This window comes from Cuculus canorus, chromosome 12 (genome assembly GCF_017976375.1).
Source record: "Cuculus canorus isolate bCucCan1 chromosome 12, bCucCan1.pri, whole genome shotgun sequence".
Classification (NCBI taxonomy): domain Eukaryota; kingdom Metazoa; phylum Chordata; class Aves; order Cuculiformes; family Cuculidae; genus Cuculus; species Cuculus canorus.
In genome coordinates, this window is record NC_071412.1 from 20,614,578 (window position 1) to 20,638,658 (window position 24,081).

A 24,081-nucleotide genomic window follows, 5' to 3' on the forward strand; every position below is an offset into this window, starting at 1 on the left:
ATTATGGTCTGTCATTTTAAAATAAATAGTTCATCCAAACCAGTAACTTTCTCCTGTTTAGGGAAATAGCTAGTCTAAACCTAGTAAATATACATGAATGGTATTTTCATTGCTACTGCTGTAAACATCAACCTACAGGCAAAATGGACAAAAATAAACTTTTAAAAAATATTCCGGTGTTATTAACCTTAGAAGTCTTGAGAGACTCCTGTTTTAGTGAGAAAGAATTTTCACTTAATTGTCAGCATCAAAGCAGTGAAATAGAGAATGTTTTTATTCAGTGCATCAGCAGTACGGAACAGATTGCTTGTGTGCCTTCTGTAGAACTTGATGTTCGTGCTTTTCCTCCTGTGCTTAAATCCTGGACTGATGTGTAGCATCTACTCATCTGCCCAGGGAGCAGCAGTGTAGCAGAATCCCTGCCATGAGTCATAGCTTAGTGTCCTGGGGCAAATTCAAGCTCTCCAGTGTACCCTATGATCCCTTCCAATTCAAAAATGCCAACCCAAAATCAGCTGCATAATGGGTGACTTAGAAGTCATTTCTTCAGAGGTTTTAGAGGATGAAATCTTATCTCAGATTCACAGACCTTCTAGTGCTTTTAGTTTAGAACATCTGCCTTATGGATATAAGCAAACTAGATGAGTTCTGTGGTGTTATCATTAAACATTCTTTCTATCAGCAAACCTCTGATGGGACCTAACTCAGCTCTTCGCCTGGAGAGAGAGCGAGAGGAAAAAAATAAATCGACTATTTAATTAGGTCTTCTATAATGTCAGCCAAAGTTGGAATTTTTTTCTGAGATTTTTGTCTAGGTGACACTTCCAGTAAATTTTGTTGGCAAAAGCTCTCTGTTTTCATAGTCTATGCGTGGGGGCTGAGTTATACAATCAGAGATTAGTTTAGGTTGGAGAGGACCTCTCAGATCATTGAGTCCTACCTTGTATTGGACAGTGTGGGAAACCAGCCTGACACAGATCATGCGTCCAATGCTGTAAAATCTTTAGCCCCTGTACTCTGGGTTGCTTTTAGTCAGCATATAGCCTGTTCCTGCTTGAGTAGAAGGGATTAAGAACTCAGAGAAGTAAGAAAAGCACTAAAGACTGAGGATTTGCCTACTTACAGCCCAGTGTCTGAACTCAGGCAGAGAAGTGGATAGGTAAGCAGTTAATTCTTTAGCATTGAGTAAACCCTACAGTAAAGACTGGCATTAGAAAGCATGGTGTGTGCCCTTTTGTGTTTTGAGATGTCTGTCAGTGTTTTTCTTTTTAAAAATTCTTGCCTCTTTTGGTATAAAGAACTTCCCGCCTGCTGTTTCTGTCCTAAATTCTTACTTTCCTTTCCAGGGGCAAGTAATAGCCCTGTGCTGGGTGAAAGGGGAAGGTGTTACTTGGTAAAGCATGTAACTGTAATCATGGAATGGTCAGGAACTAATTATTGGTGTATTAGCCACCTGTTAGTACTGAGCAAGTTGTTTGTACTTGTGGTTGTTGTTTTTTTTTAAAATGTCTGGGAGCAGCAGGGGAGTGATGATTTTTATTTTCATTTCTATACTAGGGAGAAAATCAAGCAGGAATTTGGGTTGGGACAGTAGCTGTTCCAATAGCTCATAACTGGACAAAAAGACAAGGTAACGCACCCAAAACATTAAGTTGCCACTGCCTCTCTAGACAGCAGAGAGAGGTAACAAACTCCTCCGGGTCCTTTTTAGTGGTAATTTTTGGTTGTCAGCATACTTCAGCTCAATGTGATGGTAAAAGGGATCAAAGAAGCAAAAGAAGTGACCGGAGAGACAATTTCTAATTTAGGAAATAAACTAAATTGATTAGTTTTTTCTGTCAAATTGTGAAGAGGAAAAAGACTGAGGGAACCAGAAAAAAAAAATCCCACTGTTCTTTAGTTCCATGTCCTGCCAAAGGTACAAGTATTCCTGTTCTAGATAGCAGCTGGATGTGGTACGGACAGCAGGTTAAATGAAGAACAGCTACAGTGTCCTTGCTTTGAAAATATTTTCCTATTAGATATGCACAATATAACCAAATCCAGCCATATCCAAGGAAAGCTAAACTGGAAGAGAAATAGTTCACTGTCAGTAAGGTTAAAGCATTAATGCTTGGATAAAAACAATAGTAGCTATTTGTTCCTTTTGGCTGCTTTGGCTCTTGGGGTAGGGGTTTTGGGTTGGTTTTTGGTTTTGTTTTATTTTTTCCCCCCCAAGAACAACTTGGATGTTAATTGTTTCTTACTTACAAAATACTGGATGCTTAATCAACCTAGTAGACAAAATGTAACCTTTCAACAATGTATGTCTTTTAGAACTGTGTATTTTAGAACTAGATTTAGTGGTAAAGCTTTCTCTGGTGCTTGGATGTGTAGTTTGCCCTGAATGGAATATGAAGACAGAATCAGGAAAATATCTGTACATAGTCTCTGATTTCAACATAGCCAAATTGTTTATCAAGTAATACCTGGTCATGTCTGTGAGTCACTAGTACAGAGTTCAATATTGAAAATTTTATCTATTTTATTGCTTCTGTAGTTACCATGGTATGGTCTGATCCTGCTTTAACAAACATAACTCATGGGTTTGAATCAAAGTGCTAATGGTCGTGATTATGATCATTAATCTTAACTAAAACAGCTTTGATGATTAATGGCTGATGGAGACCTTTAAGGAATTCTTAGCAATGAATCTTAGGTCTTTGTTCAAAGTTGGATCGTAGAGAAGGCAGCACCTTTTATTAGACTCAATTTTGGTGTGTTGGTGAGATGAAACTAGGAAACTCTTTCTTGGCAGAAATAACTATAACTAGTATTTTAACAGTTTATAGTGTTTTTCTTCTATGGATGGGTAAAATAACTACTCTTACGAGCCAATAGAATAAAATAGTCTTTAATAATTATCTTTCTGTGTACGTTTTGATGAGAATTCGGCTACTTAATGTCATTGGCAGTTTTGAGAATTCCAGAGCTGTCTGGCTGTCCAGTCTTTGTTTTGATCTCTTGGTCTCAGATGTGTAGGAATTCGGAATTTGAGTTCCAGTAGCAGTTAATGCATAGAAAAGGAGGGTGAAGTATTGTAATTTCAGTCAGTAGGGTTCATGTTCCTCTGGATTTCCACTGTGAGGATAATAACAAAAGGCTACAATGTTTTCTTCCTAACTACAGATCTTGTTGTGTCTCCTCTCCTAGAGATCTTTCCATGTCTTCACATGTTTCTGAGTCTCTTCCCCTTCTGTTCTGATAGCATTGTTAGGCTAAACACAATAATCCAGCAGAAAATTTACCTTTCAGTAGTAAAATATTTGACTTCACTGCCACGTTTGAAAGACAGTGTCTTTTTTTTGCCATTTCAAAATGAGCAGATTATATCTCCCATTTTTAATTCATATGACTTTGCAAAAACTTTTAGTTATTAAAAGTAGTAGTTAATTTCTTTTCAAACCAATTGAAATGTCCCAAGTCTGCTAATTGGTTCTGTGGTTTTTTGAACAGTATTGTTAGGCTTCTGCATAGACGTGAGAAGTATTTTAGCAGCTTTCAGTTCAGCAGAGAACTGGAATGCAGACAGGTATTCGTTCACTACTGTTGGTTCATCTGGTAAATGAACAAGTCCCATGTCTCACAATAATAATAATGCAAGGGTAAATCCCCTCTTTTAAACAAAGCTGAGATGACCCTCATTGTGAGATTATTGCCCATGTCCAGAACTGACTATTTCAGGCACGTGCTTTCCTTGCACGCAGGCCGTTACTTTCTTCCACAAGTTCTAAATTTCTGCATAGAAAGACTTTTCTCTGCTCGTTGAGAACCCATGGATTAGGAAGGTTTGTCTGCTTTTTTAAAAAAAAAACATTTACTAATCAGAGAGTTGCTTCAATGTCAGCCAAATATATGGTCACTGTCAAAAAGCAAACCTTTTCCTCTGTGAACCCTGAGTGTTTATAAATTAAGAACGCTTACTGTGTCCCTTAGGTATAACAGTGCTGACATTTTAGATGCTGAAGGTGATTTAAAAAAAAAAAAAATCAAAATTGGCAAGTCATGTCACCTTTATCTATCAAAAACAAATTCCAGACCCTCTATTTAGAAGTGAGAGATTTTACTCCTCTTCACAGCTCCATAAATGGAGCTCTCTGAAGCACGTGCAGCTCTACTGGTAACACCGTGCGCTTACAGGTCTGGCCTTTTCCTCAGCAATATTCTGTAGTGCCTAACCTTCTGAATACAAAGAGCACTTTCACAGAATCACAGAATCACAGAATCACAGAAGGTTGGAAAGGACCCATTGGATCATCGAGTCCAACCGTTCCTAACACTCCCTAAACCATGTCCCTAAGTACTTCATCCACCCGTTCCTTAAACACCTCCAGGGAAGGCGACTCGACCACCTCCCTGGGCAGCCTGTTCCAGTACCCAATGACTCTTACTGTGAAGAATTTTTTTCTGATATCCAACCTGAACCTCCCCTGACGGAGCTTCAGGCCATTCCCTCTAGTCCTGTCCCCTGTCACTTGGGAGAAGAGGCCAGCTCCCTCCTCTCCACAACCTCCTTTCAGGTAGTTGTAGAGAGTAATAAGGTCTCCCCTCAGCCTCCTCTTCTCAAGGCTAAACAACCCCAGCTCTCTCAGCCGCTCCTCATAAGACTTGTTCTCCAGCCCCCTCACCAGCTTTGTTGCTCTTCTCTGGACACGCTCCAGAGCCTCAACATCCTTCTTGTGGTGAGGGGCCCAGAACTGAACACAGTATTCGAGGTGCGGTCTCACCAGTGCCGAGTACAGAGGGAGAATAACCTCCCTGGACCTGCTGGTGACCCCATTTCTGATACAAGCCAAGATGCCATTGGCCTTCTTGGCCACCTGGGCACACTGCTGGCTCATGTTCAGTCGGCTGTCAACCAGCACCCCCAGGTCCTTCTCTTCTGTGCAGCTCTCCAGCCATTCTTCCCCCAGTCTGTAGCGCTGCATAGGGTTGTTGTGCCCCAAGTGCAGGACCCGGCATTTGGTCTTGTTAAACCTCATCCCATTGGTCTCGGCCCAGCAGTCCAGCCTGTTCAGATCCCTTTGCAGAGCCTCCCTACCCTCCAGCAGGTCGACACTTCCTCCCAGCTTAGTGTCATCTGCAAACTTGCTGAGGGTGCACTCAATGCCTTCATCCAGGTCATTGATAAAGACATTGAACAGAGCTGGACCCAGTACTGAGCCCTGAGGAACTCCACTTGTGACTGGCCTCCAGCTGGAGTTAACTCCATTGACCACCACTCTCTGGGCCCGGCCATCCAACCAGTTTTCAACCCAGGAGAGTGTGCGCCTGTCCAGGCCAGAGGCTGACAGTTTCTGAAGCAGAATGCTGTGAGAAACTGTGTCAAAGGCTTTACTGAAGTCCAAGAAGACTACATCCACAGCCTTTCCCCCATCCAGTAGTTGAGTGATTTTGTCATAGAAGGTGATCAGGTTAGTTTGGCAAGATCTGCCTTTTGTAAACCCATGTTGACTGGGCCTGATCACCCGGTTCTCTTGCGTGTGCTTCATGATAGCACTCAAGATTACCTGTTCCATGACTTTCCCTGGCACTGAGGTGAGACTGACAGGCCTGTAGTTCCCCGGATCCTCTCTGCAACCCTTCTTGGATATGGGCACAACATCAGCCAGCCTCCAGTCTAGTGGAACTTCCCCAGTCAGCCAGGACCTCTGGAAGATGATGGATAGGGGTTTGGAAAGGACATCCGCCAGTTCCTTCAATACTCTTGGGTGGATCCCATCCGGCCCCATAGACTTGTGGACGTCTAGCTGGGCAAGCAAGTCTCTAACCGCCTCCTCTTGGATCATGGGAGCCTCAATCTGCCCCTCTAACTCTTGGATTTGTAAACAGAAGGAACAACTTTCTTTGCTATTAAAGACTGAGGCGAAGAAGGCATTAAGTACCTCAGCCTTGTCCTTATCCCCTGTCACTGTTATTCCTTCTGCATCCACTAGAGACTGGATATTCTCCCTCGTCCTCCTTTTCCTGTTAATGTACTTGTAGAAAGACTTTTTGTTGTCTTTCACAGACTTAGCGAGTTTTAATTCTAGTTGGGCCTTGGCCCTCCTGATTTTTTCCCTGCACGATCTCACTTCGTCCCTGTAGTCCACCCAAGATGCCTGTCCTTTCCTCCAGAGCACATAGAGCTTCTTTTTCTTATTGACTTTTGACTTATTATACACTTTGTTAGTGGAGTGCAGATGTAGGCATGTCCTAGTGAAGTGTCCTAAGTCAGATATCCTGAGGGATATTTGAGGTGATCCTGTTTCTCACCAGGAAGCAGCAGAGAGGCATTGCAGATTTGCTCTAAGTTTCAGTACACAAGTGTCATGCCTCAGTGCGTTACTGATTCTGTTCCCTGCCAGATTTTACTGCAGAATTAACTCCAAAACATCTGCAAAACAAATCTTCTTGCTTGCTGTGTAAGAGATGTGTTGCTAATTGTGTGGGTGGCATTTCTCAGTCTGCTTGGGAGTGCCAGGAACCATATTGTATTATTTTTAAAGCCACTGAAGGCTGATAACAATCTGTCTGTAACTGTAAAATAATAATCTGATGTAATGACAGGAGAAATAAACTTCCCAGCTGACTTGATAGAAAAATGTGTTCTTGTTGAGTAGATACTTCCAGAGTTAACAAGTAATAAAAGCAATTGGCTGGCAATAAATGCTGCTAATTTCAGTGGCATTTAATAATATGAACAACTTAAAAAAATCAAATTAATTAGGAAACAGCTAACATCATCTGGGTCCCAGTCTCACAGCTCAGAAGGAGGAGGAGGTAACGTGCTTGATTTCTTCCCCCGCCCCTGATCTGTCCTGGCCTGCAGTTTGTGTGCTTCAAATAGTGTAGGATTCAGAAGCGAAAATGCTGATGATTTGATCTGTATAAACATAAAGGGAGGGGGAAACAACTCACGGGAGCCCTAATTTTAAGTCCTATTAGCTACGAATACTCAAAACCTGTTATAAATAAAAGTTGTTTTCCTCATTTTCTGTTCAAGTTAAATCTTTGGGGTTATTTTTAACTCAAGTATGTCCTTGCCTTTTCAACTGGCCTCTGTGTGTGTGGTTTTATTTATTTATTTTAAGCTTTCATTTACATCTTGGGTTAAAGAAGATTATCCTAGGCCTTCAAGGAAATCTTTTTCTGGAAATATTGTACGTTAAATTACTTTGTCCAAGTAGAATAATAAAAAGAGGCTTTTCATAAAAACTCTTCCAGGTGTTACACAGCTACCATCAAAGTATCATTAAAAGCTATTGCACATGTAGCTGTCCCGAAAGATATGACTAGAAGAGTTTTTTTGGGAATATACCTGAAAGCTTGCCTTCACTTTCCATAAACTTTCCATCCAGAACTCACCTAATGTCCCTTCTGGAATCTCTGTAACTCATTGCAGGCTCAGAATGGATGGGAGTGGTAGAACCCAAACTAGAGAGGAAAATACGCCTTGTAGATGGCTACATTATCTGTTGTTTTTTCTGTAAATAGCTTGGTGTTACCAGAAGCATGAGAGCATTAGAGACAGTTGGGGAGAAGAAGGGCCTGAGTGGGGCTGCGAGGCTGATGAGAAACTCACAAAGAGACTGGGGATCTGGGCAAGGAGGCTTCATCGATTTATGCAGCTAATGCCTATAATGGGTGTAAGGTTGTAAGTCACTGAAGTAGTTGTTAATACTTTACTTATGGATGAATTCTTAAAACTCCAGACAGATCACACTAACTGACAGAGACCTTTTTGCTGGTGGGTACCAACGGCAGAATGTCTTAGAAATTGTGAAATGCTTATGGTAGATAATGATATTTATGTGTATATGTTTTTAAATGTTTCTGTTGTCAAGATTTTGGCCAAAAACTTCTTCAAAATCATGAGCAGGCTTGTATTTAGTTTCCATGTCTTTACACAGACTGGTAATGAATCTCCTCTTGATCAAATTATTTAACTTCTGTGTAATTGCTGCATTTAAAAAATAGGAATTACAGGGCCCTGCGGGATACAGGCTGCATGCATATGGTTGTTGTTATTGTTGCAGTACTGTGGGAAAGCAAAATGCTGCACTATAAAGATGCCCTGCTGAGAAAAAGCAACCTGGAGGCTTGTTCAGTGGCATCCCACAAGGGGACACAAACATCTCTCTGAATCTCTGCATTTTGGGAGCCAAAGGTATGTAGCAAACATAAAACAACTATGCCTTGAACAAGGGAATAAAGCAAGGCAAGAGAATCTGGAACTAAATTAGTAAAATGAATTTTCTTTATACTTGAACATTGGTGAGTTTAGCCCTATTTCTAATTTAAATGTCCCCCCCACTCTTTCTTCTCTTTAAGTGAATGCATAATTCCTGAGTAATTAATAATTTCTTCTGTCTCCAGACTTTTTGTTGGATTTTTTTTTGGGTGGAGGGAAAACCAGAACCATTACCGTGTATATGTAATATTTAAGTCCAGAATATATCTATAAGTACATACATTATAAAAAGAAAAAATTTATACCATAAAAAGGGAAAACTTAGAAAAAGTGAAAAATATAGGGTCTGTAAATTGTCAACTATTTATTTTACAACTGCAATATACTTCATAATAAATCCAAGTTATGAATTTGAATTTATAAAGTGTTCTCAAATGGTTTACAGTGATTAATGTCAGGGCATTTGTGTAGTAAAAAATTGCTATTATGTAGAGGCTGTTCCTTCTATTTCTCTTTCAGTTACAGCACTGCCTTTATTTTAGTGTGTGCGTGTGCCTATTAGAAATACAATTTGTCATATCGCTTTAATGATTAACAAAAATCTCTTTAGCAGTAATTTTGATCAGTGGTAAATAGGTGCCATTTTTGAACTGTAAACTCATTTTATTATCCCGTAACGCCTGAAAAGCAAACTAGAAGTGCAGCCCAAAAATTGTTTCCATGATAGAAAATGGAGTTACACTGCTTCAATGTTAATGGAAACTGGTTGTGCATTTTCTGTGCTTTAGAGCATGTTGTACCCAAAATGGCATAGCTGTGTAAACTCCATACATCCCTTGGGAAGAAACTGTAGTTCTGTATACCGGCCCTTCGAAGTCCAGTGTCTGTCAAGCTTATATCCACAGGTACTATAAACTTACCATGACAGAGTGGAAACAGCAAGGGAAATGATTTTTCATTGCTTTGGATCCTTGTATCCAGGCAGAGTTGATGTTTTAGTAGTATTTTGTTACCAACTTGAAAAATTGTAATGATGCTAATCATACTGCACCATTTCTTTTTGGATCATTACCTGAAGATTTTTTTCTGCTTAGGTTCAACTAACCAAATCATGGTGCTCTCGCTCATATCTCTGTCTCTGTTTAGCCAAGTGTTCAGGTTTGGTACACACATGCAGAGTTCAGTGCTCTTTCTAAGGTAACGTGGACTCAAATCAGCTTTATATATTTTAGCAGCACACATTTTGTCGAGCTGTATCTGCCGCCAGCTCTAACAGCTTCAGCTGCTGGAACTCAAACCACGCTGGAGAATGCTTATTCCATTACTATTGTGGCATGCTTTCTTTGGACAGAATTTCAAGCAAAATCTATATTATTGGGAATACTCTTTCTTTGCTTGAAGAGCACAGGTTTCTCTGCCCAGTTGGAAAGCAAAATATTTTTTTGTTGCCTTTAAATTTAACAAATTTACAGATTCGCTTTGATGTATATAACTATTTCATGGGAGATAGACCCTTGGCCTACAGTTTTTTCTTTCCTCCCTGAATAGAACAGAAAAGGGACAGGAGGAGCCCTGCCTTCTTGCTCTCCTCCTTTTATTTATGAACCACAAAAAGCTGCTTGTTGCTTCACCTCTGCCTCTTTACCCTGAGAAGGCTTATTGTTATAAATTCTTAGGTAATTTGCAGTAGCTTCCAGCATAGCTTTTCACGTATGTGCAAGGTGGGAGCATGGAATCTAGTTTCAGTAAATTTACCTTAGATCCCTGAGACTGCTTTGTGCCTTTCGACCCTCTATGTGGGTATCTCCACACATCCAGTTCACAGGACATGCCTAGAATGCTCAATTAGGATTATGATATTTCCAGTATGGATTTTTCCATTAGAGTCGTCAATTGTAACAAAAGCCTTCACCATCTGGCTTCTGATTACAGCAGATATTCTTAAGATGTCAAGCTGACACAACAAGCTTATTCATGGTTATGGTCTTCACCAGATTACGGGCAACAGCTTCTACACCTTTATTATACCTTCATCTAACTGGGTCTCAGGATAACTAAACAAACACTCTCTTTCACACTATCCCCAAAGCCAAGGGTTTTGAAGACATTTCTAGCGTGTACAAAGCTATAGTTGGTCACATTGCAGGAGAATGTGATAGCATTGTAAGTGGTTTAAAGGCTGGGTAGATCAATGCAGCATTGCCTTGTAACATAGCAGGCAGTTGAAGGCCCAAGTCCCTAAAAATGTTCATACTGGTAATGTTCCCTTGTGATATTCTGTCAGCTTTAAGTGAGCAGAAGAAAGAATCTCCCCCACACTTGCAGAGATATTCTGCTTCTGTCTTTACCGCCCGTAAAGCCAAGAGGATATACCTGCTTCCATCCCTGGAGGCTAGGAATACCTAACACCATGTTTTGGTTTGGTGGTAGTCAAGAAGTGAGTTTGATCTTACCAGAATATTTTTGAGCTCAAAACATTTGGCTTAGTTAGTGATCAGTTCTGCCTCTGACCTAGAGCAATGCAAGACAGGTGACGAGAGACAAACTGCGGCAGTGCTTTATATGAATAGACAGGGAGAAACTGGATCATTTTCACCATGATGGAAACTTGTCTCCTTATGGAGTCATGTTATGCTGACAGCCACTCAACCGCCAGGATCGGTGAACAGAGTAGAACATCTGTTGTGGAGATGCTTGCTTGCTTTCTTTCCTCGTGTGTCCATGGATGGACACAAAAGATACAAGAGATTTTTCAGAGACTGTTAGTCATGGGCATGCTTCCCTCCTCTAAAAGCCTGGAAAGGTAAGATCTCTGTGATCTCTGAGTTCCTGACCTTTGTGGACAACAGCAAAGTACCTGCTTTCTAATTTAAAGAGGAGGAAGGTTTTCAGATGAGAGATCGCAGTATCAATTGCACTTCTTTGGACTAAAGAGTTTTGGTTCTTCAATCTATTAAGACTGCTGCTAATGGAGTAGTACTGCAGAAAGTCCACAAAGTATGCAAACACTTCACCTGGATCCACCTTCTCTGCATTTTGGGACTTTGGTTGTTAGAAACATGTTTGTGTTTCAGAGCAGAGCACCAAAGCTGGGAAGGGGATGGAGAACAAGTCTTAGGAGGAGCAGCGGAGGGCCCTGAGGAGGCTGAGGGGAGACCTCACTGCTCTCTGCAACTGCCTGAGAGGAGGGTGTGGGGAGGAGGGCGCGGGGCTCTTCTCCCCAGTGACAGAACGAGGGGGAATGGCCTCAAGCTGCGCCAGGGGAGGGTCAGGATGGACATCGGGAATAAGTTTTTCACAGGAAGGGTCATCGGGCACCGGCAGAGGCTGCCCAGGGAGGGGGGAGTCACCATCCCTGGAGGGGTTTGAAAGACGGGGAGACGAGGTGCTCAGGAACATGGCTTAGTGGCAGATGGGAGTGGTTGGACCCGTGATCCGAGAGGTCTTTTCCAACCTAGTGATTCTGTGACCCAGCGCTGAGCCCTGGAGGACGCCCCTTGTGACCGGCCTCCAGCTGAACTCTACTGGACCGCCAGCCCAAAGGACTGTAACGGTAACCGCTTTCCGTAGCAGCGCTCGGGGCGGGGGGGAAGCATGGAGGCGCCTCCCGGTGCCGGGGCGGGGGATGGCGGGGCGGGGCGGGGGGAGGGCTCTGCGGCCGCTGACTTCACGGGAAGGAGGCGGTGGCGGCGGCGGCGGGAGGTGGGTCTGCCGCTCCGTCTGCGGGAGGGGGGCTCGGCGGTCGCGGCAGGCGGCGGCGGGGTTGGGTCCCCCGGAGGAGGATGGAGCTGGGGTAGCGAGGAGCGGGTAAGGGCTGCACTGCGGGCAGGTGAGCGGGGCTGCGCCTGCCGGGACCTTCGGGGCAGCCGCCGCGTGCCCGAACCGTTAGTGCGCCTGTAACCTTCGTTCTGGCTCTGAACGAGCCGCCGCGGGGGGTGCGGGGGGATGACGGCCCTCGGGAGGTGACGGGGTGCGATACGGTGCGGCGAGGTAGAACGTGCCCATAAAACATAATGCAGCGAGCGCACGGCCTTACATAATCTACGTTTAAAAAGCTCCCAACCCTCCGCTCAGCCCGGAGGGAGCAGGAGTGTGTCTAATATGTCTGTTCGGAGCTCCGGCTGGAGCCTCGTTAAGTGTTTGATGCGGAGATGCTGAGCCTCCCCCGAGCCGGGGAGGGAAATTAAAGGGTGAAATTGTTGACCGCTGTGGCTGTAGTTGTGTCACGGTAAGTTCCTCCTCGCTGGGGAGCGTCGCAGGCGGCGGTCCCGGGGGCTGAGGTGCTGCCCCTGCCCGGGGGCCGCCCTGGGGTGGGCCGCGAGGACGCTGTCCGGTTCCCACTGACCCCTGAGGCTTCTCTCCTCGGGCCCGAGCGGTGCTGCGGTTTCTGGCATACGGGTAGAAATGTAGCGTAAATGGAAACAAGCCTTTCACACTCTTCTTTTGACCTTCAGCATCTCGGGCAGACACTTGAAAGTGATGATCAGGGCAAGTACTTTGCATTGGACTGGCTTAAAATACGTCGCTGAACGCAGTGTATGCAACTCAGACGGCACACGACAGGCGTTCGGAGCTCTACATCCAGAGGAAAGCGATGTCTGATAAATTTGGCCCACATTTTGTTTCAACTCCGTGCATACAGATGACATTGACTTTAAAAAAGGTTGCTGTGGCACAGATTTAAAGCAAAGTATATTAAGCTTCTGGAATGGGAAATGCTGTTGGTAGGAAAAGTCTTGTTTTGTTATTTATAATGTGTTATTAAAATATGAGTGGGATAGCTGTTGAGGCCGAATATGGCACCGTTTTCTGCTGTTGGTGTGAATTGACTAATGGTCTCCCTTCTGTGGATAAAGGCTAGATTTTGCTCAGGTGTGCATGTGCTGCTCGCGCAGGGCCGAGCTAGGGTTTCCGCATTTGAACCTGCAATGTAGGTGAATATCGATGCCTGCCCTTCTCTGGGATATTTTCCATTACAAGCCGACATGGTTTTGATAAAGCTGCAACGCTGATTGTGGTGTGGAGTATAGAACCGATGTGGGCTGTGTACACCCACACAGCAGAAAGGATGGTGACGTGGAATGGAAATGATGTTTTTGTGAGTCTTGCCCTTTTGTGATATTATGGTTTTATGTCTGTAGTTTACAGGAGGCTCAGTCATTTTCAGGACAGCTTAATTAGTGTATAATAGCATAACATTAAGAGTATGAGGCTCTGTACGGTTCAGGCCTAACAGACTAATAATTTGCTGTATGTGTCGTGCAAAAGTAACTGATTGTTTGCTTAATCATAATGTGTCTGTTTTTGAAAATGGTAGTTTTTTTGCAAATGGGATTTAGAAGATTTTAGTCTTGGTTTGCCAATACGAAACCAAATAAGGATGAGAATAGCTGGATATTATAGACTCCAAGTAACGAGCAGGTGGGAAGGTACTTAGTCCTTTCATAGTAAGGCAATCTCTGCATCTTTCGTTGCCTCTGGCACATCTCCCTTATAGCCTTGTTGGCAGATTCAGCAGGAACACCAGGGCCTGAAGAGACTTTCAGTGAATGGGGCTCAGGTCGGGAGTTTTGTAGAGCTATGTACATGCAGGCCTAAGGACGTTAACTCAGATCTTGCCAATGCAACCATTGTGCTAATCGTTGCCATCGTTGCCCTCTATTTTACTTATTAATAAAATAAGGAAACTGTGTTTTAATTAGCCAAAGTACTGTGTAGAGCATCTCATTCTAGTTTAAAGCTGTATGTTTTAAAGCTAATCATGTTGCTGTTTTCATGTTCTTTAGTATGAGTTCATTGGCATCGTATCTGTGTTATTTTGGGCACAAAGTTTTTTTTTTTTTTTAATTTACTACTTAGACACGTAAAAATTTGAAAAATTTATATATTGTCTTCTTGTCACCTATTGTTATTTAGCTCACGATTGCCTTAGGCACAGTAACCTCTATAGCCTCAATAGGAGGAGAACAACACTGGCAAAGCGTTCCTATGTAGTGAAGTATGGCTGAAAAGAAAGCTGGAGTTGAAAGAGGGTTTAAAGGGCTGAGGGAACTAGCAGAATATTTCTCACCGGATAGTCCAGGCTTCAGATCTTAGAGTTTAATGAAGTCTCCTTCTGCATTCCCAAATACATAATGCAATCTGAATCTGCTTTTGACTTGAATTTCATGAAATATCTTGAGACTCATATTAAGCAAAAATTAAACATAAACTTTTAATTGAGAAAATGAGGAATGCTTAAAATATTAGGTGTAACTGTTATTAAGTTGAGGACTGAAGCAAGTCAAAAAAAGCTTTTATTTTGTTGTTGTTGAACATTTTGTAGTCTTCTGGTTCATTTATAGTTGATAGACACTGCACAGCCATGTAAGTACATTCATAGATGCTTAGACCAAGGCGCAGAGCTAAATGGTGTGTGGACCCTCAGAACACATTAGTCAGTATTGCCCTCATGAACAAACTGGGAGACTAACCTGGCTGCTTTGATTGTCTGAAAACCCTGCAGCAGAGTAGAGATTTACCAGTTTCAGTGCGATATGAATGGTGGTTAGCTGTTACGCTGCATCTTTATTATTGATTTCCTAAGACAAAGCATGACACAAAACTATAGAAATTTGTGTCCCCAGATAAGATGGCAGAACTGTCTTCAAATCCTTGAAAGTAATTAATTTCTTTTAAAGGCAGATTCATTAGTATATGCATATAAATATAACAAGACAGTCAGTTTGCTATCAAATATTTTCTGTTCTTTTTGTTTAGCTGCCTTCCTCCAACTAATGATCCAAGGGAGGGGAGAATGTAGTTCTACTAACAAGCATGGATGTACTAGAGATGTGCAAGACTTGACTTACAGTTCTGTTCTTATACTGTTCTCCTAGCATAAGTGCTTCTGTGATGGATGTTTCTGATTCGAAGTAGTTTGAAGAGATAAAGCTAATTGGGATGTATTTCTAGTCTCATTCTCAGTTTACTTCAGATTGTTCTTCTTCTATTTGAGGTCAATGCTGTCTATTTTAGGATATGGTTATGCCAGTGATTTTTAGTCACAGTGCTTTGCTGTAGTGTTTTACTGCAGCATATTATTGACATTATCTGTACTTACCTTATTTAATATCTCTTGGATGGACCCTTGGCAAAGCCTTAGGCTTGAAATAGAGAAATTGTTGAACTCACTTATTAGCTTTTATTGTAAGTGTTTATAAATTCATTTAATATTGTAGAGTCTCTCACCATTTGGAAATACACTTTAATTTGAAAAAAAAAATCAGAAAACCCCTGACGAGAGTATGATTTTACTCTTCTTATGCAATTTAAAGAAGAAATGGAGGATTGCGGTTGCTGAAAGTGTTTTTGAATACATCCCTTTTTTTCAGAATGAACATATCTGCAAATACTTCATGATACGTTTAGTAAAATCAGTATGTTTCACATTGTATGTTGGAAATTTCATTAGCCAGAACACTGAGTTATGCTCTCCAATCATGATTGCGATCTTGCATGTGATGCTTCAATAGCATTTAACCCGCATAGAGAACAAAGTATGTTTTTGTTTTTAATACAAGGGTAAAGTAGCCATTTTTATCTGTCATTGTTTCACAGATACTCGGTGCTCTACAGTGAATTTTTTCTCACTTGCACATTCTCTTAGGATCTGCTGAGTAATCATATGCATTGACTGGTTAGTCAAAGAAGGAGCAAAACTCACGTAGAAACAGAGCAAGCTGTGAAAGAATTTTGATTCTCGTTTTTGTCACGATGGTTGTATTTCCCCTATTGTTTTCTGAATTAGAGTAAGGAACATTGAGAACTTGTTCTTTAATTAGATGCTCGAAATATCATGTTTCCAATGCTGATGTTTGCTGATGCCACCGTGGCTGCTGCCCTGTGGAAATCTACAAAGGTGTTGCTGCTGCATATGGCCAGGAGATGTAATATATTTCTAAGCTATTGCTGTGATGTTATCAGAAAGCTGTTCTAATGCCTGTGATTAAAATGGCTAGCTGCCATGGTGATAGTACCATAGAAACTGGTAAAATAATCATTGCTTAATAGGAAATCTGAATTAAAAAAATTCTTCTCTATTTCTCTATCTTTTGTGTTTCAGCACCTTAGCAGGAATGAAACCCCACCGATGTTATATTCCTGATTGAAAAAATTATTGAACAAATTGCTTTGCTCTGCGTTATATAGCAGAGCAGGCTAAGGTTGTCGTATTGGTGCTGTTGAAACGTTAAATAAGTGAGTGACTGCCAATTCAGACATTCCACAGACTACTTCTGGTCTCAAGAACAAGGGCATTGGAGTAGAGGCCTTTCTTGCAACACTGACCTTTAAGTCGGTTTACTCTCTTCTACTGTCATTGCTTTCTAAATAGTGCAGCAAGTATGATTTTCTTCAAAAACGCTCTTCTGGCAGAGAAGGGCTGCAACTGTGTCCCGTGGGCACTGTCTACATAGATGCTCAAAACATAATAATGGCAGACCTTGAATTTGGGAGCCTGATGTTGTGAAGGGTATGTCTCAAACTATGCAAATCATGAATACAAGAATGCCAAATAAGATTGTATAGCAGGTAATATCTTTACTTGATTAGCTTTTTCCATCTGAGATCTACTGCAATAAGAAAGAAACGCTCCCTGATTTGGACTACTCTCTCATTGGTTGGAATGAGTCATTTCTCTGTTACTGGTAAGTGACTGTATTGGGTATTTACACCCAGCTGGAAGTTCCTAAGAAAGGACATGGAGGGAGTGATCCCAGATACATCTCTCTAGGTATGAACTCAATAAATTTTTATCCAAACACATTGCCGTCAAAGTTTCCAAGATACTGCAAAGGAGCTTTTATTCTGTGTCAAATTGTTTTCCCTCTTAGCACTAAGATCAGTGTAGAGGACAGATTCTTGATGATGGTAAACTTGGTTTTATTGATTAGATTCAGCGTGTACTAAGCGGCAAAAGTAGAGGTAAGCACAGGCTATCAGACTCTGTGCTTAGAATCGGATATGACAGCACACTGGCCCTAGTCAGAACAACATACTTCCCTGAGAACAGTACTGAGACTGAAGTGTTGCAGATGGATATGTCGGGAACACTTTGTCTCAGATTTGCTATCCCTTACCAGAAACCTGCCCATCTCTCACCTAAGAATATTTACTATCATAGTAGCTTCTGATTTAAGTCTTAGAGATGTTACATTGTCAGCTCCGGAGAAAAGGAGGACATACAGGTGTATTAAATAACATTGTGGTAATGGGAAAAGATTATTTTAGTGTAAAGAAAGCATTGATTTAGCAAACTATAATGGAGCGTGAAGCAATGAAATCACCTCCTATGTCTCTCTAAGTAACTCCTGGCATTTTTGTCTCTGGAAGAGTACCAGTAAATTAAGGAAACCATAGAATGGTTTGGGTTGGAAGGAACCTTAAAGATCATCCAGTCCCACCCCCTGTCATGGGCAGGGACACCTCCCACTGGCTCAGGCTGCCCAAGGCCCATCCAACCTGGCCTTGAACACCTCCAGGGATGGGGCAGCCACAGCTTCCCTGGGCAACCTGGGCCAGGGCCTCACTACCCCTGATAGTGAAGAACTTCCTCCTAATGTCTAGTCTATATCTTCCCCCCTCCAGTTTAAAGCCGTTCCCCCTCATCCTGTCACTCCATGCCTTTGTAAAAAGTCCCTCCCCAGCTTTCTTGTAGCACCCTTCAGGTACTGGAAGGCTGCTCTGAGGTCTCCCCAGAGGATTCTCTTCTCCAGGAAAGGTAGGGTATAAAGGGAAGGGAGATTTGCATAATTTCAGCAGAAATAATGACAGAATATACAACCTGTATATAAAGTTCACATTTAGGAATGATTTAGGCAGTATTGGGTTCACAGCTGATTAAGAGCTGGAGATAAACCTCCCTTCAGCACAAATTAACAGAAGTAACGTGTAATGTAGTAGTCTGGCAGAGAAGGCCATGAGGATAACATCAAATAAAGTCAGGTTGATACAGTGTCTGCAGCTCCATAGGTTGAGGCTGTTTGCTGTTGAGAAATTGCCTTTGCAAAGCAGTAACCTTTTCATTAACTGTGAGTACTGGGATGCCCTAGAGTTTACAAGCTGAGGATTGAATTCAGAGATTGTGAGGTCAACGTGAAAGTCTGGAATTTAGAGCAAAATTCACAACAGCTGAGATACTTGATATCAGTTTTGTTTTTCTCTTCATAAGTGTTTCATGTTTGGATTTAAAACTATGAAAGCAAGACTTGACCATGGGGAAGTGTATCAATGCCAAGTCATTTAGGGGAAGCTCCAGGTCCGAGTGACAGTTAGCCACAAGGATTTGAGGTCCTGTGAGGTATTCTCACAGCTTCTTATCATGTATAGTTTTAATACCCCGGGGTGCAGGTCAGATATTCTAAAATTGGGCTTTATACAATGTGTTTTCTGTATTAAAAGACTGGTGTGAAGGAGTGAATTTTTGAGCCGTGTAGTTATGGATGGCATTTAGTGGATGAGGGACACTTGGAATGGCAGGTCCTCTAGAAGCTAAGTGTTTTTTAGCAATAGACAGTTTGTTCCTTCAAGCCTCTATACACAACTGCAGTGTTTTAGGACCTCAGAACTTGCATCCATCTGTTTATAATTGAAGTTTTCTTGCATGTTTGTCTTATGGTAGATTTCCTCTGTTCTGTTCATCACTAAATACTTGGAGATGGAGTTTCAAATAAATTAGGAAAAGTTGTTTGCACTCATACAAATAATCCTCCTCTTCTGGGAGGCACCCAGAAGTGCTTTGCCAAGTTTCTTTTTCTCTCATATTCTTCCCTGTCGATAATCATCTGTATCTCTTTGCTCGAACATTCCAAGCTGAGGATGCTTAATAATAAGCAGATAAGGACTGTATAACAGTTTGGGGCAGGAAATACAAAGACGGATACTCATTAGTGTATAGGCAGACTGTGAATACTCAAAGCAGAATTTAATCAGGATTAATGAAAGGATAGCTATTGTTGGCAGGAATAGGAGGAAACTAAAGGCTGTGAAAACACATGTTGTATGAAGGTTACACAGTTTTTTCTCCTTCAGTAATGAAGGTTCTCTTGAAGAAGCCCCATGTAGAGGTCTGTGATGTCTCCTGGACGGCACATTTTACATTTTTATCCTTCTTCATTGTTCATTTCTTCTGATGTTGATAGATAAAAGCATGTGCAAAAGAAAGTAGCATCTTAAAAGTTGAGAGCAGTGTTGTTTGTAACAATAGTCATTATGTTGTCTCTTTCTCGGGGATACCCATCGCTTAACTATCCCAAATACTTTTCTCTGTTCCTTTACCCTTCAAAGGGAGAGTCCCTGTAGCTGGCAATGAGGGTGGGTCAGGCAGAGGGTAGGAGGCTGGAAACTGAATCTCAGGGCTTTTGACTGGAAGAAGTAACAGTTTTGCAGTGGAGTGTGAGTCTGTTTGATGTGGCTTTGTCTGTGATTGTAAACACATGCTACAAACTTCACTACTTATTACACGTGGAGACATGTTCTATAAAGGAAGCCTGACGGTGCTGATATACTGGCACGTGCGCTTTACTATTATGATGTATTGCTTACCTGTAGGCCCGGTAGCACTGCCCACGGAAAGAGGATATGCTCATTTCAGCAGATAAACAATGTGTAGTCTCACTGGAAAAGCTGATGAATGTGCATCCAGTTCAAGTATTGCAAGGCTGGCTGCTCTCCGTCAGTGCTAATGCAGATCAGGTGCCTGAGGTAAGCACGCGTGAGTGCAAAATGTTGCCCTAGTGAAGTGCAGACCTCAATTAACATGGAAATATAAATCATAGCCTCTTGCTGCCACAGGAGACTAATATTCATGCCTGAGCAGCTCGATTGTGAGTATCTGGAGTTGATGAGATGGTTGCATCTAGCTGATAATCTCTCGACTTTCCTTGATATAGAATTTGAGAAACAGAACCATTATAATTTTCCTTCCCCCAGTTTTGTCTCTTAAAATATACTTTACATGAAAATGGGAGACATGGTTCCTTCAGAAGCTATTCAGTTATTAGCTTTCGTTCCACATGCCTCTCATATTTTATATAAATGGAGAGATTTGTACTCATGAGAGAAGGTATCTCTCAAGCTGACTGACTCATTAAATGTGTATTTATAGCTATCAAAGAAAAATATGAAATACTCTTATTTGGATTTCATAACAAAGTTTACCTGTATGAAAATACTTCATTTTTGTGAGGAAAAGGCTGGAAGAACACATAATTTTACTGTGCATGATGTGTGACGTTGTGGATAGAAATAACCGTATGACTGGGTTTAGCCTGATTATTATCTTATATAAGCTGTAATGATATATGTATACATGTGTTCTCTGTGAACCATTATTTTTTTCTCCTAAGAATGTGATACTTCTGAATGGAGGAGAAAGTGATTCTGTTTGTAACAAATTCCTTGAGGGTCATGCTACCACTGTCCTTGGGAATTGGTGAGAAAGAGGTCTGGAGCTTTAAAAATACAAAACTCACTGAAATGGACCTTATTTCCTAGAGAAATAATGCTGGAAGAAAGCCTTTGAGTGGTGGAGTTCTGAGTCTCTTTGAAAGAAGAGGGAATAATCGTGGCAGTAAAATACATTTTAAGCTAAGATGCAGAAATGATGAATGATCAGTAAGTGGGCTTGGTTCAGTATTATTACTCTTAATCTACTCACACCTGGAAAACAAAATCTTGTGTTGTTGGAGAGCTTCAGATTAGGTTTTAGATGTTTTAAAACACTTCTCGTGACTGATCATGGAATCATAGAATCATAGAATAGTTAGGTTTGGAAGGGACCTTAAAGATCATCTTGTTCCAACCCCCCTGCCATAGGCACGAACATCCCACTAAATCAGGCTGTCCAAGGCCTGATCCAGCCTGGCCTTGAACACCTCCAGGGATGGGGCAGCCACAATGATATCTATGGGGAAAAAAAATAAATCTATTTTGTGTATACTCACTTTTAAAGTGAGTCAAAACGTAACTCTACAAAATATTTTGCCACATAGATGGGATTTCTTGGAGATATTTTATCTACATGCTGTATCTTTCTTGGCTATGGCTATGGAAAATATGTTATGCTTAGAGGAGGTAAATAGGTTTTCAGGAAACCTATACCCTCCCAATACTGTACAGTATATTTCATGGTCTTAAGTGGAGGTAATTTTATAACTGTTTTGGTCCTGGACAGTAAAATCCTGAGATCTAGATGAAAACATCTCTAATAACTGAAATTCTAATTATGGTAGCTTGTGGTTATCTTATTTTCTCACCGTACCATGAGAAATTGAATATAGTGTTAATTACAATTGTATAATTCGAGATAATGAGCATTACGTTCAATCCATTTATTTTTTTTCTTTAATGCGGCATTAAGAGTGAGGTTTGCTGGTGTTATAAAGGTAAAAACATCAAAAGAACGTAACTTACTGTACAGATATTTATGCAAAATGTGACCTTCTTTTGATCTTCCAGCTTAAGTTACAAAGCATATATTTATGAATATAGTTATAGGGGGCTACCAATGTTCTTGAAAGAAAAGCAAAAGCTTCTTGAAAATGTAGTTGAAGATTTACAGGCATGTGTTCTAGGAAAATGAGTTATTGACAGGTAGCAAAAATACTTATTAAAATAAGGTCTTTTAAGACCTGTAGAAAACTTTAAACCTTGTACCGTTATTTTGCAGTAAGGAAGTAGCAAATCCAACAGTAGCTTGCCCGAAAAGTTGCTTTTTTAAAAAAAAAAGAAAAAAAAAATCAGTTTTTGAGCAGCCAGATAAGATAAAAGCTTCTCAACTGTTTCACAAAATATCGGTATGGAAAGAGCTGCCAATGGTATGCAGTGTTCCTTCTGTGTTGCTTCTGCCTGTTCCCACTGTTTGTTTGGCTGGAATGCAGTGATGTTATATATTTGTAGATTTAATAGCTCTTCTTTTCTTCAAGCCTTGCTCTGTTAAATTGGGTCACTGCATAGAACGCATGTTAAATAAGACGAGAATTTGTCGTATTTATACAAAAAGTTAGTAGCAGGATTTCGTAGGGTTACAGGAAACATAAGGTTCCAGTTAAGAATAAGCACGTTTCCTATAAGTACGTTACTAGCAGATCACTATGAAAGCAGTACGTTCTTTGGGAATGCATCGGCCTATGAATCCAAATGTCGCAGGTTTCAATAAAGTTGACCGAATGAAACAGAAGGTGGGCTGCAGCTCTGAGGTTCAGTGGCTTGGTGAATCTTTGGTTCATGTTTTGCAGCAGAATATTTATCTGTTAATAGTTGGGATAATTCTACTTTCTTTGAGAGACAGACTAAAGTTATTTATTTTATAATACCAGTAGCCTGTGCAGAGAGAATTGTTATAAAAGTTTCCACAGCTCCTTGCCTCGCTTGAAAGCCTGACTATAGGTCCTTAAAAGATCCCGTAACTTCTTATGGGATTTAGGCTTCTAAGCTGTATGAAGTATTTTTTTAAAGTTCATACTTGTCCTGATGATTAAACTGCCAGACAAAGTTGTAACTTCATTAAGTTTCAAGATGTAAAACACCAGTTCAAAACATTGATTCTAAATCTGATAAAGTGGAGCTGCATATCAGTCCCAAATCTGTGTTTTTTCTCTGTTCTCCTGTAATTTGTAAAAATTAACATGTTCCTAGCCCTTAGGCACATCTGTTTAAAACTGAACCTGCAGTCCTGTGGTCTTTCCTAAGCTATGGCAAATACTTGTACTATTGTGTCTCTGCTAGGTATTCCTTTTACCTCTTTTTTTTGTTGTAATAATAGGAATTGACTATGTGATAAAATATTTGTTGATTTTAGGGCATTCAAGCAAATGTTGCTATTCATAAATAGAATACTCTTGGAGAGGATTCCTAAGTTTGAGGATACCATTTCATGTCACCTCAGATGGCAGCCTAAAAAGCACAGGTTTTTTTGTTTTTTTTTTTAACTGAAAGTTCACACACTCACTGTGCTTTTTTTCCTGGATATGATTCTGTGTGTCTTTACTAGCTTTGAAATAGCAGTTGGGTTCTGCAGAAATCCAACAGTGCCATTCATGTCACGATTCCATGCTTGTCTGTGTATTCAGTGTACTCAGAAATACCGAGTACCTTTCTTTTCTGTGTGTTCCTACTCTTTCGGGTTTAAGTGCCTCAAGCTGTACCAGGGCAGGTTCAGATTGGACACTAAGAAAAACTTCTTCACCGAAAGGGTTCTCGGGCACTGACAGAGGCTGCCCAGGGAGGTGGTGGAGTCGTCGTCCCTGGCAGTATTTAAAAGATGAATAGATCAAGTGCTTAGGGATATGATTTAGTAGCAGACAGGTACAGTTGGACTGGATCTCAAAGGTCCTTTCGAACCTAGCAGTTCTGTTATTCTGTAGCTGAGCTCAGGATATCTCAACCTGTAAGTGTATGTAGATTTTAGAATTATTGTGACATAAACCATACAAAATATACATATTATGTTTGTAAGAGTGATCATAGACTGAGATTTCCAAGCATCTATGTAGTTATTGTGATACAACTTGTTTGCTATCTCTTTGTGCTTTATAAGTTTATCCTATGATAAAAAGCTCCCATTGGCTTCTACTAACTAATGAGATCGTAGGTAGTTTCAGAGGTCTGCATGTACAAGTCAGATTGCAGAATTGAGGCCGGGATGGAGAAGCTGTTAATGCTGTTGTACAAACTGACACTTAGTGTTTTATATGTCCAGAATTACCTACAGTGTCCAATGTAGCACGTGCTTGGAGAGGAGAAGTCTTCTTTCTGAGCATCATAAGCTAAGACAGTTATTAAATTTCATGCTCAGCTTCAGAGTTTATATGTGATCACAGAAGACGAGT

At 41.1% G+C, this 24,081-nt stretch overlaps 1 protein-coding gene across 7 annotated transcripts in view; it reads left to right on the forward strand.

Annotated features, from left to right (window-relative positions):
• OTUD7A (OTU deubiquitinase 7A) overlaps positions 1 to 24,081 on the forward strand; it is a 136,382-nt gene that overhangs the window by 19,803 nt on the left and 92,498 nt on the right. For 4 of the 7 annotated variants that reach the window (XM_054077454.1, XM_054077448.1, XM_054077447.1 and 1 more), the window contains exon 1: positions 11,908 to 12,019. The exons of 1 other annotated variant lie outside the window; for it this stretch is intronic. The gene's annotated coding sequence lies outside the window, so the exon portion shown is untranslated. Of the gene's footprint in view, positions 1 to 11,904; positions 12,042 to 24,081 lie in introns of those variants that run through there. 2 more of the 7 variants (XM_054077449.1, XM_054077450.1) reach the window with 2 other exon arrangements.